General features: G+C 46.9%; 1 protein-coding gene and 1 long non-coding RNA gene across 5 annotated transcripts in view; both read right to left on the minus strand.

The window, feature by feature from the left end:
* KCNE2 (potassium voltage-gated channel subfamily E regulatory subunit 2) overlaps positions 1 to 14804 on the minus strand; it is a 131204-nt gene that overhangs the window by 56920 nt on the left and 59480 nt on the right. The gene's annotated exons all lie outside the window — the stretch shown is intronic.
* LOC119257215 (uncharacterized) lies at positions 1995 to 3074 on the minus strand. 2 transcript variants are annotated; one of them, XR_008553754.1, is made up of 3 exons: positions 3035 to 3074; positions 2561 to 2718; positions 1995 to 2247 (listed from the first exon to the last, which is right to left on the minus strand). It is a non-coding gene; the product is annotated as an uncharacterized LOC119257215 (long non-coding RNA). The 2 variants fall into 2 exon arrangements; XR_005127977.2 differs by having other exon boundaries at positions 2848 to 3068.

Here is a 14804-nt window from a genome sequence, read left to right on the forward strand (position 1 = left end):
ATCGCCGTTTCTTCTGGCATCTTCCGCCTGACCTCGCAGGACACAGAGACCCAAGCTGGGGGCCCACGTGAAAATGGATCAGGGAGCAGCCAGAGCCTCCCAGGGCTCTGTGCCGCGGTCTGAAGAACTGTCTGACCCCTCACAAGAGACATGCTGACACTGTGCTGGGTAGGACACCTAGAGCGACCCCAAACAGAATCACTGCAGTTGGGGGGTGAGGACAAGAGGCAATGATGGGGGGACCACAGTGGGGGGGCAAAGTGCGAGCCCTGCATGGGAAAGTTTTGGGGAGAAAGTGGCAGCTGGGCTGAGCATCCCCAGGGAAGATACGGCTGAGGGCTGGCAGAGGGGAGCCCGGCAGAGGGGCCTGGACAGGCACGGGGTGCAGGCTGGAAAGGCATGGGGTGCAGGCTGGGCAGGCACTGGTACAGGCTGGGCAAGCACCAAGGCAGGCTGTTCTGACCGAAGGAGAGGCACGTTTTCCACAGCAGATATGGGGGTGCTGCTGCATGCAGGTATTTCCAGACAGAGCAGGGAGCTGATGGCAGAACAGGCCTGCAGACAGCGGGAGAGAGCAGCCTGTTCTCAGACTCAGCAGCTCTTCGGCATCTGAACCAGAGCTCCGCTCCACTTTTTGGCAGGGCCCAAACTCGCTCTCCACTGTCAGCATTATTGCTTTCCAGGAATCGCCTGTTTTTCAAAGTATTTTTGCCAAGATGTGATGTTTTGCAAGCCCCACGGCCCATCTCCCTCCGCTCCTGTCAACTGATGGAACCATTCATCTCCCAGCCCCAAGCCGTCTTGCTTCACCTTCCCCGCGTTCCTCATCTCACCCCAGGATCTGGCCAAGTCCCAGGAGCCCCAGAGGCCGAAGACAGGCCCGTCTGTCTCCCCAACCTGGCGGCCCGGAGGGCTGCGGTATTCTCCTGGCCTGTAAGGACAACTGTGTCCTGGAGATCCCCCAGGGGCATAAATATGTCCAAGGCAGCCCCTGCGTTTTGGCAAGAGATGAGGTAAGACTGTTTGTGAGAGTATTTTGACATGAATTAAGGGCATGGGGCCCTTTCTAAAATATTGACTTGAGGGCTGGGTTTTAAACTTCCCCAGCTGCTCCGTGACCCCTGCCCCACAGCCACTCATCAATACAGAGAATTCTTCATCCCCGTCTCTTAGCCCCAGGGGGACACAAGTGGCTCTGGAGAGAGCTTGGGCCGGGCCGATCTGAGCCCTGGGGAATCGCTTTATTCCAGCCTTGCACATCAACGCTGAATTTCACGCGCCTGCTACCACCCCTTAGCGGCCCAGGCAGAGACAGCGGGAGGATGGTGCTGACGCCGCCGAGCCAGGGGCTAGCGAGGCCGTGTTCTGAGAGTCTGGTAGGTGTATGTGTATGGTATCTGAGGAGACTCCATTTTACCTGGGAAAAAATCAAAACCCCACATGGAAGCCACCTGTGACCTCTATGCCGAGCTTCTCTGGGCGTGTCCCGAGCAGAACCGCTCACTAGGAACAGCAGAGAGAGAGCAGCAGGTGTGTAACTCCAGGCCTCAGAACCAAACCCAAGTTGTTTACCCCACGTTCCTGGGAGGCGAGTGTGAGCATTCGGCTGCTCTGAATCTTAGTGTCCTCGCCTAAATACCCAAGAGCACCCCCCACTGCTCGCAGCGCGCCCTTCGTGAACAACACACCAAGAAACGACCCTGGAACTTTGGAAGCTTCTGGGAGGGGGGTATCCCTAGTTTGGCCCACCCAGAGTCATGGCCTCCCCAGCACCAGACATGCAGCGTTGGGGGAAACAGGGCAGTAATTCAGGAAGAAAACTCTTTAGGAGTTTGGAGAGAAAAATGGCCACCACAAGCCCTAATAGCACCAGTGCTTCTCGGGAGGCTGCTCTGTCTCCCCAAACTGCTGGTGCAGTGGAGATAGATAATTGTAAAGCCATACCACGTCAAAGATGGAAAGGAATTTTAGAGGCTGTGGTTTGAAAACTTTTAAATTGGAAGCATTTGTCAAACAGAATCTTACACAGGAACCCCTGCATCAAGGAGGCAAGTTGCAGGCCCCTGGCCCCTCCCCGCCAAATGCCTCAGCCAAACTGTGGTCTCCCCACAGCCTTCCTCCCCACCACCACAGTGCACTGGAGAGGGGTCACACAGCCTTCTCGCCGGGCAGTTCCTTGGAGATGAGAGTCTCGCAGTGGGACCAGGCAGCAGGATGGGAAGCTCGTCTGGAGTTGATCTGCCACATCTGGGATTCACAGAACCCGAGTAATCTGATTCTGCTCGGTCTTTCTACTGCCCCCCCAGCCTGCCCCCGCGGCCTGACCCTCTCTCCCAAAGTTGCTTAGCAGGGAAGCCTGATCCAAATGGGTAACAGAGATCCTGCTGTCAAAAATCACACCTGTTGTTCATGTAAGTTCATCTGATATAACAAATGCACCATCAACAACAAACACCAAATGTAGTATATTTTTCCTATCTATCATGTTACAAGATACATATACTACATACTATAACAGAGCACTCTCCTCTTCGTACTGGATTTTGGAGAGAGAACTTACCCTAGACCAGATAGGGCAGCTAGCCAGTGTCAAGTTACAAGTCAGGCGGTGACCTCGGCGCTCCTCCCTAATGCCCGTGTCAGCTTCTCCATCTCTCCACACGTTAATTCAACAATATATATTGAGTATCACCTGTATTCCCAGCACAGTACTAGGCACTAGGGATAAAAAAAACTGAATGAATGGAGCACGTAAGGACCCTCCCTCAGAGAGTTTACATGGGAAATAAGTAAACAAACAAATAACAAGATCCCATCTCACGATTACCCACAATGAAGGGAACAAACCGGATGCTGGAATGGAGACTAAATGACACCTGCATATCATTTCAGATGGTGACTGGCCCTGCCCCAGGCCCAGAGGCCATCAAACTCCTGATAAGCCCTGCGCAACTGGGGTATCTGGCCACCCCCAAGTCCGGAGAGGAGATGCCCACGCCAGTTGTGTGGAGTCAGGCCAAAGAGAATAGCAGACCTGCCCAGAGCAAGTGTTGAGGGAAAACAGGAAGTGCTTGTGGGAAACAGGAAGTGGTGAGTAGGAAACAGGAAGTAGAGGGAGCACAGATTCCACAGTTCCTTAGGACAAAAGCTCAAGAATTTCCAGGTAGTAAAATCTGACTCTCAAACGTGAGTCCTAACCCAACACATCAGGGAGACAGTGGTGGGCAGGCAGAAGGGAGGGCATGTTGGGCGGGATTCCTTGCCTAAGAGCAAAGGGACAATGGCATGAAGGGGTATGGAAAGTTCCTTCCACCCAGGGGGAATATGCAATTCTAATAAGAGTGAGAATTTCAGGCACCCTAGTTCACCTTTGCCAGCTAGAGGAAAATGGAAACCTCAAATAGAACACAGTGATCGGCCAATTTCTTCACCTTAGCCTGGGAGTACATTAACCATGAATAGAAACATGGTCAGACAGTTGCCAGTTTACACAGAAGCTTGCAGGCAGTGAGATCGCTGTTGGAAATATTTGCTGGAGAAGGGACAGAATACAAATATATTGAGGCCATGAATTTACTCACATCACAGCTCAGGCATACAGAAATGATCCCTTATTTCCTCTGTAACTCCATCTGGCATTCCTCATGAGCCCCACCCTGCTGCTGGTGGGAGCAATGTAGACTGGCCGATTCACAATAGTTCAGACTTTTCCAATTCAAATGGTTTCCTTTCAATATAAGCGTTGGGTTTATTCAGTGACTCCTTGTTAGATTGGTCTTAATGACCTTTTAGGACAGCTCCTTCCTGCTTTCCCTGCTCAGTCGTCAGGTCCCACAACCACAGAACCTGGCACTTCTGAGGACCTGGAGGCACAAGCTGATCTCCTCTCAGCGTCAGAAAGAAGCAGAGAAGCACAGATGAGACTGGACTTCATCACTTTATAAAGCCGCCAAGTTATGGCAGCTCTCTTTTGCCAGGCAATGGAAAGGTTTCCAGGCTAATTGCATAACTCTTAGCGACTCTGCTAAGGAGACATTACAACCAAGGGGAATCCTTGATGCCCTCTCTGGAGGGTGCTGCCTGGAAAATCAGGGAGAACCAGGACCCAGAGTGCAAACATAGGCAACATCATAGTTTCCACCCACCAACTTCTCTGGAATACACAAAACCCTTGTTATTTTTGATAATGCCTTGCATTTATGTGACAATTTTCAAAGGACTATCACATCTCCAATCTCCTTCTATCCTCAAGACCACAACCATGGCCTTTGACAGATGCATCAACCTCTGTCAGCCTCTAGGGCACAAAGAGGTTGTTTGAGAAGCTCAAGGTGATCTCCCAGACTTGAGTCCTTCCGACTCCCAGAGCAGCTTCTTTCCCTGTGTTGCTGGGTATAAATCTTTCTTCTTTAGAATCTTCCTAAATAGAAAGTTGAGGCAGTGGGTACTTATTGATTCATTCTGGATTTAGAAACAGAAAACCTGGATCTCATCCAGGTAACACTATCTGTTCTAGAGCCTCTCTCAGCCTCATTTCCCTGCCCCTGTAAGAATAATATCAATCACAATACTACTACTATCTGCCTGTCTACTCCCTTCGTGGGACAGTTGAAGACAATACAAAGAAGTGGCATCTGTGTGGAGATACCTATGAGTGCTGCATTTCAGGGGGGATCTGATGGCACAGCCAACCCTCTGAGATGCTGCTGTGACTTCTACACCAATAACCACAATGCACCAATGTGCCTGCTTTTTCTAATTTCATCTGGGATATCAATTCTGGCATCTCTGCCTCCTTAGGAAAGAAGGGGAGGGGATGTGTGCAACCAAGAAGACACACATTAGTCCTTTTATTCCTGCCTGGAGATGGCTGAAGGAAAGAGCATGGCATGACTGTGGTGGGGAGCGATAGGGGCCTTGGTCTGTGCACTAGAAGAAAACTCTACACATCTCTGGGTCTTCACATCAACCAAGTGAGTGAGTAAGCAGGACAAAGGATATCCTCTGGGTCGGGCACAGAAGAATGGAGCTTCCCACTGGAATGACCATGGCCACGTAGTGACAACCCCTGAACTCAAGTCTCCCCAGCAACCCACAGCCTCTTCCCCTCCCCCAGTGCTAGGTGTGGGGCTGAAACTTTCAGCACTTGAAATGAGATTTGAGCTGCTTGAACAAAGACATTTCTTTTTTCATAAGAGGGGCCATCAATATTCCTTAAGCATCTAACACTGGAGGATGCTCAAGCAGTTATCAATTAGGAGAGGGCCAGGGAAACCCCACACAGACAGAATCCAGTCTGTGCTGAGCCTCTCTTAGGGGAGCTGGAGCAAGGGGAAGATGAACCAGCAGTGAACCAAAACTAGCACAAGCCCCGGATCACACTAGGCTCTAGAGAAACATGATGAAATAGTAAATAATGGACTCAACTGATTGAAATGAATGGGAATCACACTATTTAGTCTAGGTTGTATGGTTTGGAGAGAAAAAATTTAGGGGATTAGGGATGAAACTACGAGATCAACGAAAGTGTGTATTATTAAAGGAGGCGTCACAGAGAAGGAGAGATGTATCTGGATGTCCACAGATCCATTAAGATTTTATATTGTGGGAAAAGGTGAAAACAAGCTAAATAGGAGGGAAAAGAATAAAGTTCCAGGCAGTGAAATAAACGAGGTATGTATATGGTAGCAAATGTACAACATCCCTCTCTTGGAGAGAAAAAAACCCTTGTTTGTGGGCCTCCCTGGTAGCGCAGGCGGTTGAGCACAGCGCTGTGATACTGTCTGCAGCCTCTGCAGAGCTGGTTGGATCCCCACTGGCTGCGGAGCAACCCACATGGCGCAGCAGACCTCTCCTCGCCAGCTGCTACCCTCAGCAGTGTATTTCGGTCATTCTGCTTGTTCTGCTCCCCACTCTGTCTCTGATGGATCCTCTCACCTCTCACACCTCTGGCCTGCACCCCAGCTCTTGTATGCATAAATAAATAAATCTTTAAAAAAAAAAAAACCCCTTGTTTGTAACACTTGCCAATTTTCATGGTACACATACTCCCAATATGGCTGACCTCAAGCTACCAGCATGGCATGGCTGACTGTGGCATCAGGAAGCGATTAACTCATTATCATATGTAGTATTTCCACCCTCTTGTATATTTCCACCATCCATATACAACAGACATAAATAAACTCAAGAGCACAGAAAACAGCAAAATCATTAGGAAGTTAGAAGCTTTAAGTGTTTATTAACTTTTAAAACAATTTATTTCATGGTAAGCTTATGTAATTTCTTTGTAACCTTTGGCTCAAAAACTTCCTAAAAATTTAACCTGAGCTCTTGTGAGTTAATATGAGTTAGTTCCAGCATCGATGGCATGCCCATCAAACAAGAAATCAGTCCTTGGGGAACAGTACACGTGGGAGCTTAGAGGGAAATAAAATGCACTTCCTGGAGCAGCGTCCATGATGCCTGAGGAAGTCTGAGGGGGAGGCACAGGATAGAGGGAGGTCGGGAGGGTCGGCGAGGGAGTGCTCAGCTCAAGGGGTCTGAGATCAGGGAAGAAAGTTGGTAAATCAAACAAGGAGGAGGAACCTGATGTGAGAGACATTTCAAAGTAAATCCATCACAACTTGGCACCGAGATTTGGGGATAAAGAGGATATTGGGGGTGGGCCTCCCCAGTGGCTCAGTGGTTGAGAGCTGGGTTGCAAGGCTGCCCACAGCCTCTGCAGCACAGGTTCGTTCCCGGCCACAGGCGAGGGTCCCACAAAAGAAAAAAAAAAAAAAAAGAGGCTAATGGGGGAGGTCTGGGAGTCTGAGGGGGTTGTTAAGACCAAAGGAACTGCTGAACTGAGCACACTGGGATGGAAGATGTTTTCTGGAACCTGCTATATGGAAGGAAACAGCCAGGGAGACACAGCAGTGAAATGTCTTGTGGGGATCTGGAAGGGGACACGGAACCAGAGCTTGGGAGAGGGGAATGTGCTAGAAAATGTCAACTTGGAAGCCTCAGTCCAGAAAGGACAGAAGAAACCTTGCCGTGGATGACTCTCTGGAGGATCACGTAGGAGAGAAAGCCTGTGCGTTGGTGCACACTGCCATTTGGAAGGTGGAGGAAGAAGAGACACAGAAGTTTCCAGATAAGAAATCACCAGACAGTGGGCGAACCAGAGGAAAAGGTCACAGATACCAAGATGGGACAGTTTCCAAAAGGGAAGAGTGTGTCAAATGTATTCGGGGTGGTGGGTAAGCTAGCATGGAGAAAGAGTTTCTCCTTTCTCGGAAAGGGTAATGGTAAGGGCATTTAATTCCATTCCATGAAGAGAGACAGCTCCTCTCTCTCAGGCAGAAGCTGTTCTTCTCGGCCTGGGTCATGGGGAACCTCACTTCACTCTTGGTTTCAAAGATGGAGCTTACCGGTCAGTCAGTATAAACAAGTGTCAGCACACCTCCCCGTGTGTAACACGTTCTAGAAACTACAGCCGCATCGTCAACGACAATGACAGAGCAGAGATTAGGGAGGTTAAAACTTAAATAAGCAAGAGAGGGAGGGCACACCTTTCTCTAAGGCATTTTTCTCTTCCCGGGGTGGGTAGGAAATTGCAATTTATGAAATAACCTGGTGGCTGCTGATCCCAGTTGCTTCCTTTAAGAACATTCTCCAGGAAACTTACAAACACGAGTCTTGTCCATTTAGAGGAAATTAGTCTAAAACGTCCAAAAATAATAAAGTGTGAAAACAGTCGTCTTCTTAAAAGCATGGTTGTATATGCTCACCGCTTGCTCTGGGGGCAGCGAGAACACCGGGGGGCGGGGGGGGGCAGGGGGGGCGATGTGCATAATGATTCCTCTTAAAAATGAAATGTGGGGGCCCATTCAACAGCGTTTCCACCACTCCTGTCTGGGTTACAGCTACCGAGAGAGAAAACAGATTGCAAGCCAAGTAGAAAGATAATATCCCACATATTGTGTTTAATTTAACACATTTAACAGCAACAACAAAAACAAAGCTTCCTCTACAGGTTTATTTCTAAAATTTGGTAATTCCGGCAATTCTTTTGTTTCAGGAAGCGCTGAAAATGATAGCAACAATATGCGCGTTTTAAGTTTATTTTATAATACATCTCATTGTTTTCCCTTTCATGTCATGTTTGTTTTCCTTTGTCTCTTAGCTTAGCTTTGTCTCTTAGACAAGGGCCATCCATGGTCATACTTTTTTCTTTTCATTTTTGTACTTGAATAATAGAATTTTTCTTAACTCTTTAGGATGTAGATTAACACCTCCCACAAGTTACTGCACCCGGCTTTAATGATAGGAAGATTCGCTTGTGAATCCATCTCCTGAGCTGCATGAATTATGCTACAATCAGGAGAAAGGAATAAAAATGACAAAAGTGTTTGTCAGCAGGGCTTGGGGGAAGCAGCCTCTTAAAGTTTGCTGGTGGCACCATAAATCGGAAAAAAAAAATATTTTTAAAGAGCAATTTCGCAAGATGTGACAAGTCATAAAAAATATACTGCTCTTTGACCTGGAAGAGACTCTTGGGGAAAAATATCCCAAGGAATAATTCCAAGAAAACAAACGCATTTGTAAAAAGATGTTTCAAGTCCTACTGTGTATTAAAACAAACAATTGGAAACAGCCCAAGTGCCCAACTGTGAGGAAATGGTTTAGGCAGACTGTGCTCTATTAATATACCGGAATATTAACTGGTCATTAGGAAGCGCAATTACAGAGATGATGATGATTTTGAAATTTGGGAAGTAACATGCAAAAGCATTTTAAGTGGGAAGAGGTAGGAAGAGACCAAAGCACAGAGCAAAAGGTGAAACGGCCGCTTCATAAGAGGGTATATGATGTAAATAATATAAATGTTTATTTATTGGGGTCCCATGGATTTTATTTCACCTTGTCTTTTAAATGGGCCTATTTGACCTTATTGCTTTATCGCATGAATAGTTTTAAAACCATGCAGTGTTTTGTCCTGGTGTGTGTGTATGGTATCTCTATCTCTAGATCTCCTTCGATAGGTAGATAGATGGACAGAGACATAGAGACTTAGAGACATAGATAAATGGATACATAAATGATAGATAAGTTATTATACTGAGTTTAATTTGAATATCAAAATAGTTTAAAAGAATGTGAGCTTGTTATGTTTATCCCAAATAAAAAAGGTTGAGAAATACTAAGCTCCCTCTTGCAATTTTTTCTAGGTGTTTACTGGCCCCATTGAATGATGTCCTTTCAACTGGACCTCCAGCTGTGCCACTGGTATTGTCCATACTAGAGCAGCTTAGCCACCCACAGCTGTCCCGAGGTGCAACTGTCACACAAAAATACTTGCCAATCCAGTCATTTGCAAGGAAGAGAGTTTACACGAAATGAAACTGCTGATGGCCTCAGTGAGTGGCAGTATGGCAACACACTTAAGGCAAATTTTTAAACGCTCAAGGTGGATTCTGTAAAGGGAAGTAGGCTAAATAGAGGGCCAAATAGTCTCTTGAGGATCTGTCTATAAAAGTCTCATTTTATTACATATTTAAGTGGAAATTCTGCTTTGTCTGTGGACAGTAGGATCTCCTTCCACCAGATCTCTGATGAAGTCCTACTTCATCAACTCCATCTGTCTCTAGCAACTCTGCTACCTGGCCAGTGATTTCTTACTGCCATTGTCCCCAGTGTAAATGAAACTCAACGGAGTCCTACCTTTTCCCTCCAAGCAGCAGAGCTTGATGTGCTGTCTTGCCAATTGCCATGGTGTAAATATTCCAGCCATGGCCAGTTTCAAGCTACCAACAGGACATGACTGAATGCAGAGTTGAGAAGAAATACATACTACACCACCTCTATGCAGCATTTAAATCATACAGAAAGGAGGTAATCATAGAGTAAAATAATATTTGTGTTCCGAGTTTTCATACCTGACCTGTGTCTCTTCTTATCTTCCCTGAGTGACCTTATTTCTCACCATCACATTCATGACTCCAAGATGACTCCAGCAGTTGCACCCAGAATCCTAACTTTTTTCCCAAGTTCAAAATGACCCATGGGCCTCTCTGCCTATAGCCTTACCCTTTTATCTTTCCTATTCTTTCGTCAAAACTTGATAATTTCCTCATCTACCACATAGAGGATTCTCACTCATTCACTGATTCATTTGTAAACACTGATTGAGCATTTCATGTGGGCCAGACAGACGTTTAGGCTGTGAAATACCAGTGAAAGCAAACACAGCAGAATCCCCAAAAGCTCACAAGCAAACAAAACCAGCTTTATTTCATAGTGTCAGATGATGATGATAAATGTGATGAGGCTCAAGGCACTTGAAAGTCATCCTCAGTTCCTTCCTCTTTTACTCCCCACATCTAATTGGATACTAAGATCTATCCCTTTATTGCCTCCATTGCCTAAATATCCCTTGAAAACCTTCCCCTCTCCCCAAACTGACACAATCTTAATTTTATCCTGACCACCTATGACCTCCATAATCTCTGACCTGGCCTCCCTATTACACATTCTTGTATGATGCATCCTCCATGTTTTTCTCTGGAAGTTTCCAAAATACCTATCTCATCATGCCCCTCTCCCTGTTAGCTTTCTCAAAGCCAAACCTCTGCAGGATAAATTCCTTGCCATGCTGTACAAGGAAACTAATTTTGATAGTTATTTTCCATGTTAGACATTAGAACAGTCTCTAATTTACTCATGAACACACACAGCACAAAACACATACATACCATGTAACACACATAAGAAAGTCTCATTATCCTTCTAAGAATTTGGTGGATTTGCCTATTTTTCACGATCTGGTCTAACTTTTCTTGCTGAAGTTTCCTCGCACCCCACACCTACCACACCTGAACTGTACCTCATTGTCCCACTTTCCCATTGAAAGCAATTTTCACACATTTGAGCCTTTTCTCACCTTGCCCCCACCCCATGATTTTGCTTCATTTTCACACCCATTTGCAGTTGAGATGCCTCCTTCTTTGCAAAGACCTCCTCCCTCAAGCCCTCCCCACCATCCTTTACCCCGTGAAACCTCTCCCTTCTTGGTGCTTCCACGTCCCTTTATCCATCACACATTTTTATTGAGCACCTACTATGTAGTGGGTGCTATTCCAGACACTGGGGAGAGAGTGATGAGTACAAGGAAGCCTCTGTCTTCATGGGGTTGCTATTCCAGAGGGAGACTAGGGATGGATCATAAACACAGATGGATGATTTCAGAGGGTAATGCCTGTGGTAAGAGACAGCCAGGCAATAAGACAGGGCTGGAGGAGAGTTCCACGTGTGGTCCAAGAACCCCTCCCCGGCAGTCTTCGCCAGAGAGGACAACCACAGCACACTCCACCTAGTACTAGTGCTGGTATCTGGGTCCACATTTCATTCCCCCCTCATTAGCCCATTTGAATAGGGATCTTATTTCTCTTTGTCCCATATCACCTATTATATATATGCAGTAAGTCTCCATAGAATAAACAAATGACATTCATGGACCATTTGTTCTGGGTACAGCATCAATCAGTTATCAATATCTTCTAATAGCTTAGTAGGAAATCTTGGTGACACAATAATGTGCCACATTTCCCAGCTGTTCCTATCAAGCCAGCTGAGTGGCTCACAATTTCCCCATCCATCGCCTCCCCATTACCACTGCACCACATCCGGCCATTTGAGAGGGAAGCTGAAATTGCACTGGACTACCCAACTTTGAAAGTTCAAGGAATATTTCTGGCTTGGAAGCTGTTTCGTCCCAAGCGTATCAAAGCCAACATCCATTCTAGAGTAAGCCTCTATCCCCATCAGCACCATTCGGGAATCTACTCACTTGAGCAGGAAAGGGAGGGGGCTGGATTAACTCTGCAGCACAGGGAGAGTGAGCTGGTACTCCCCTTTAGGAAATTTGAGCAGCGCTGAAAGGAAAGTGAATTGTGGGACACTCATGCCTGCGGCCCCCACAGCAGGCATGCAGCAGAGACACGGAGGAGAGGGTGCTGGAACTTCATCCTTCTGCCTTGCAAGTGAAACAGTGACTTCAGCAGATCACAGGCACAATCACATTTCATATTATTTGGGGGTCCCCTACTTAACATTATTTTTTATTCAGGTGCAAAAATAACACACATTGTTTTTCACTACAATAAGTTCAAGAGGAAATACTGTTTCAGGTCCTATTGCCATGGTTTTAACCCTAGTATTTATCTCCTATTTGCTTGCTCTCAATGAATTCAGATTTGTGTGTGTGTGTGTGCACGTGCACATGCGTGTGTATTTTTATTATCTATACAACCTCTGTATTGCTGAAAGAACTGCAGACAATTAGTAGAATTACTTACAATATAACAAGATTGTATGGCATAAAAATGGGATAGAATTTTTACATATGATCTTTCCTTGAAATGAAATCGGCTTACTACGCTAGGCCTTTCTCAGTGAAATTTGCTCAAACATAATTAAATCCTTCTGTCTAGGTGCTGAAGGCTCCAAAGAAAATAATGGGGCTAACTGAAGCCTCGGGTAATATCTTGGGAACAGGGTAGATTATGTTCCACATTCAGGCACATTTTTGCACAGCAGATGAAAGGGGATCATTTTCTGGGTGATGAGCAGTGGTGGAGTTGTAAGTGCTTTCATCTCTCAGCCTGGGTGTCAAACTCTCCCAACTCAGAGACACAGACAGACCAGAAATTCTCCAGGAGTTGTTAATAGGTGAGGGGAAGGACGGCAGAGGGCCAAGGTGTCAGGACATTCTCTGGGAAGAAAGTTAGTCCGTCATTATTTCCTACTGGCCATGGAAGGCCAGGAGGCAGGGGGAGAGCTCGAATAGAAACACAAGGGGAACTTACCAGTGAACCTCTAAGACTGTAAGATGGGGATGTTGAGAACCTGGATAAATGCAGGGGCCAGGATAGAGGGCAGGTGTTAAGAGTGTGGGTCTGGCCAGACTGACCAGGGTTCTAGTACACACTCTGCTGTTTACTAATTGAGTGACCTTGGACAAGGTCACTGAGCTTATTTAAATCCAAATTGTGAGGTGTTCATTATTCTAAGCTTCCTTGTTGAAGTCAGGGAGTCAAACCAGAAGACCTTTTGAGAAAATTCCCTTTCAGCTTTCAGAAGCACAGTGAAATGAAGAGGTGCCTGAGGAGCTGGCGGAAAAGCCCAGAGCTTGGGATCCAGGGACCCACATGGAATCTCCAAGCCATGTCTAGCCCCTAAGTAGCCCTTTACTGAAAAGCTTAGCGATCAAAGACTTTGAACATCTTTTTCAAATAACCACTTTCCTTCCTCAGTGATGTACATTTAAAGCCACCATCCTACATTCAGGAGATCATATTTGTTGGAGAGAGAAACAGAGGATTATGGCTTGATATCTTCATAGCCAACCTCTCTAGGCCCACCTGGAAACACCTAAATTAAACACATTACAGTTTAGGAACAATTACACACATTTTCTTTCATCTCCTGGAAAAGGATCCTAAAAGTATCTTAACTCCAATATCAGCTTGGGATAAAGGACTTCATACCCATACCCACTGAGGGTGCATAGAGGACACCCACTTGACACGAACCCTGGGGCCTCCAAAAGTCCAGAGAAGAGACAACCCCCTGCATGTCCTCTGAGGGTGTGGTTGGAGAGTCCCTGGAATACCTGGAACCACAAACACCTTAATGGATTCACAGGATGTCTTAGAACAGGACCCAACAAGGGGACTCCCCCCTTGTTTTCTGTAGATTTCCTGTCCTTGGGCCCTGTGCTCAGCTCTCTCAGACCTGAGGACATGACCACCAAGGCGAAGCTGAGGAACGTTCTCCTGGCCACCGTTCACTCTTCTCCCACTTGCCTCCAATCATGACCTTGAAATGGTTACCCACAAAATCCTGCTCCAAAAATCCTTAGGGCCTCCGGACTCAGTAAACATGCATTTCCACTTCATTTAAAAATGCTTTGAATGATTGTCAAGTTTTTCCAAGAATCTGCGTTTCTCCCCACTCTGCAGTAAACAGCAGACTCAGTAGACGTTTGCTGCTGAAGGTGAGAATCAGCTGCTCAGAGGAGATATTTATGGACTTGGCTGGTAACTTAGGGAGCATGTAGATCTATAGCAGTGAGCAAAACAGACAAGGCCTTAACCCTGTGGAACTCAGAGCCTGGTCGGGGGAGAGGCCAAGTTTACAACATAACAATAAATATAAAAGTATACACTGTGGCGAGTGTCCCAAAGAGGGAGTGCCAGGTGCCCAGATAAGGGGGCACTAGCCAGGGGCAGGTTTAGGGGAAGGGCTGATGGACTCAGAAATCCATGAGGGGTAGAGAAAGGGTAGGGGAAGTGGGGGGCAGGGGGTGCGGAAGAAAGCTGGGGGCAAACAGGGGCTACCTCGCACAGTGTCTAGAGGCGTGTGGGAGACTCAGGCTCCAAGCCAGGTGCAGTAGCAGGCTTGAAGCCTGCTGACATAGCTTCCGCTTACGGAATATGGCTCCAGTGCAGAAGAGGAGGCTCCAGATGGGCGCAGTCACAAGTAGACACAGGAGCAAGGTAGGAGGCTAACGGGCACTCCAGCTGAGAGCTGGTGCTGCTGTACCTGGCCTGGGCAGTGGAGTGGAGCGGCGTGGAAGGATTGTGGACATACTTGGAAGGCAGAGCCCCACACTCTGGTTGTGGTAGAAAAGAGAGAGTTGTAGGGGCAACTGGGCCATGGCAGCTCTGTTTCTAGAAGGGGACTATAGTGAAGCAGCAGGTTCCAGAAGCGGAGGTCAGGAGGTCGGCTGTGGAAGCTCTGAGGTTGAGGAGCCCCTGAGA

The sequence above is a fragment of the Talpa occidentalis genome, unplaced genomic scaffold (genome assembly GCF_014898055.3).
Source record: "Talpa occidentalis isolate TD23 unplaced genomic scaffold, MPIMG_talOcc4v2.1 talOcc4.4, whole genome shotgun sequence".
Taxonomy (NCBI): Eukaryota; Metazoa; Chordata; class Mammalia; order Eulipotyphla; family Talpidae; genus Talpa; species Talpa occidentalis.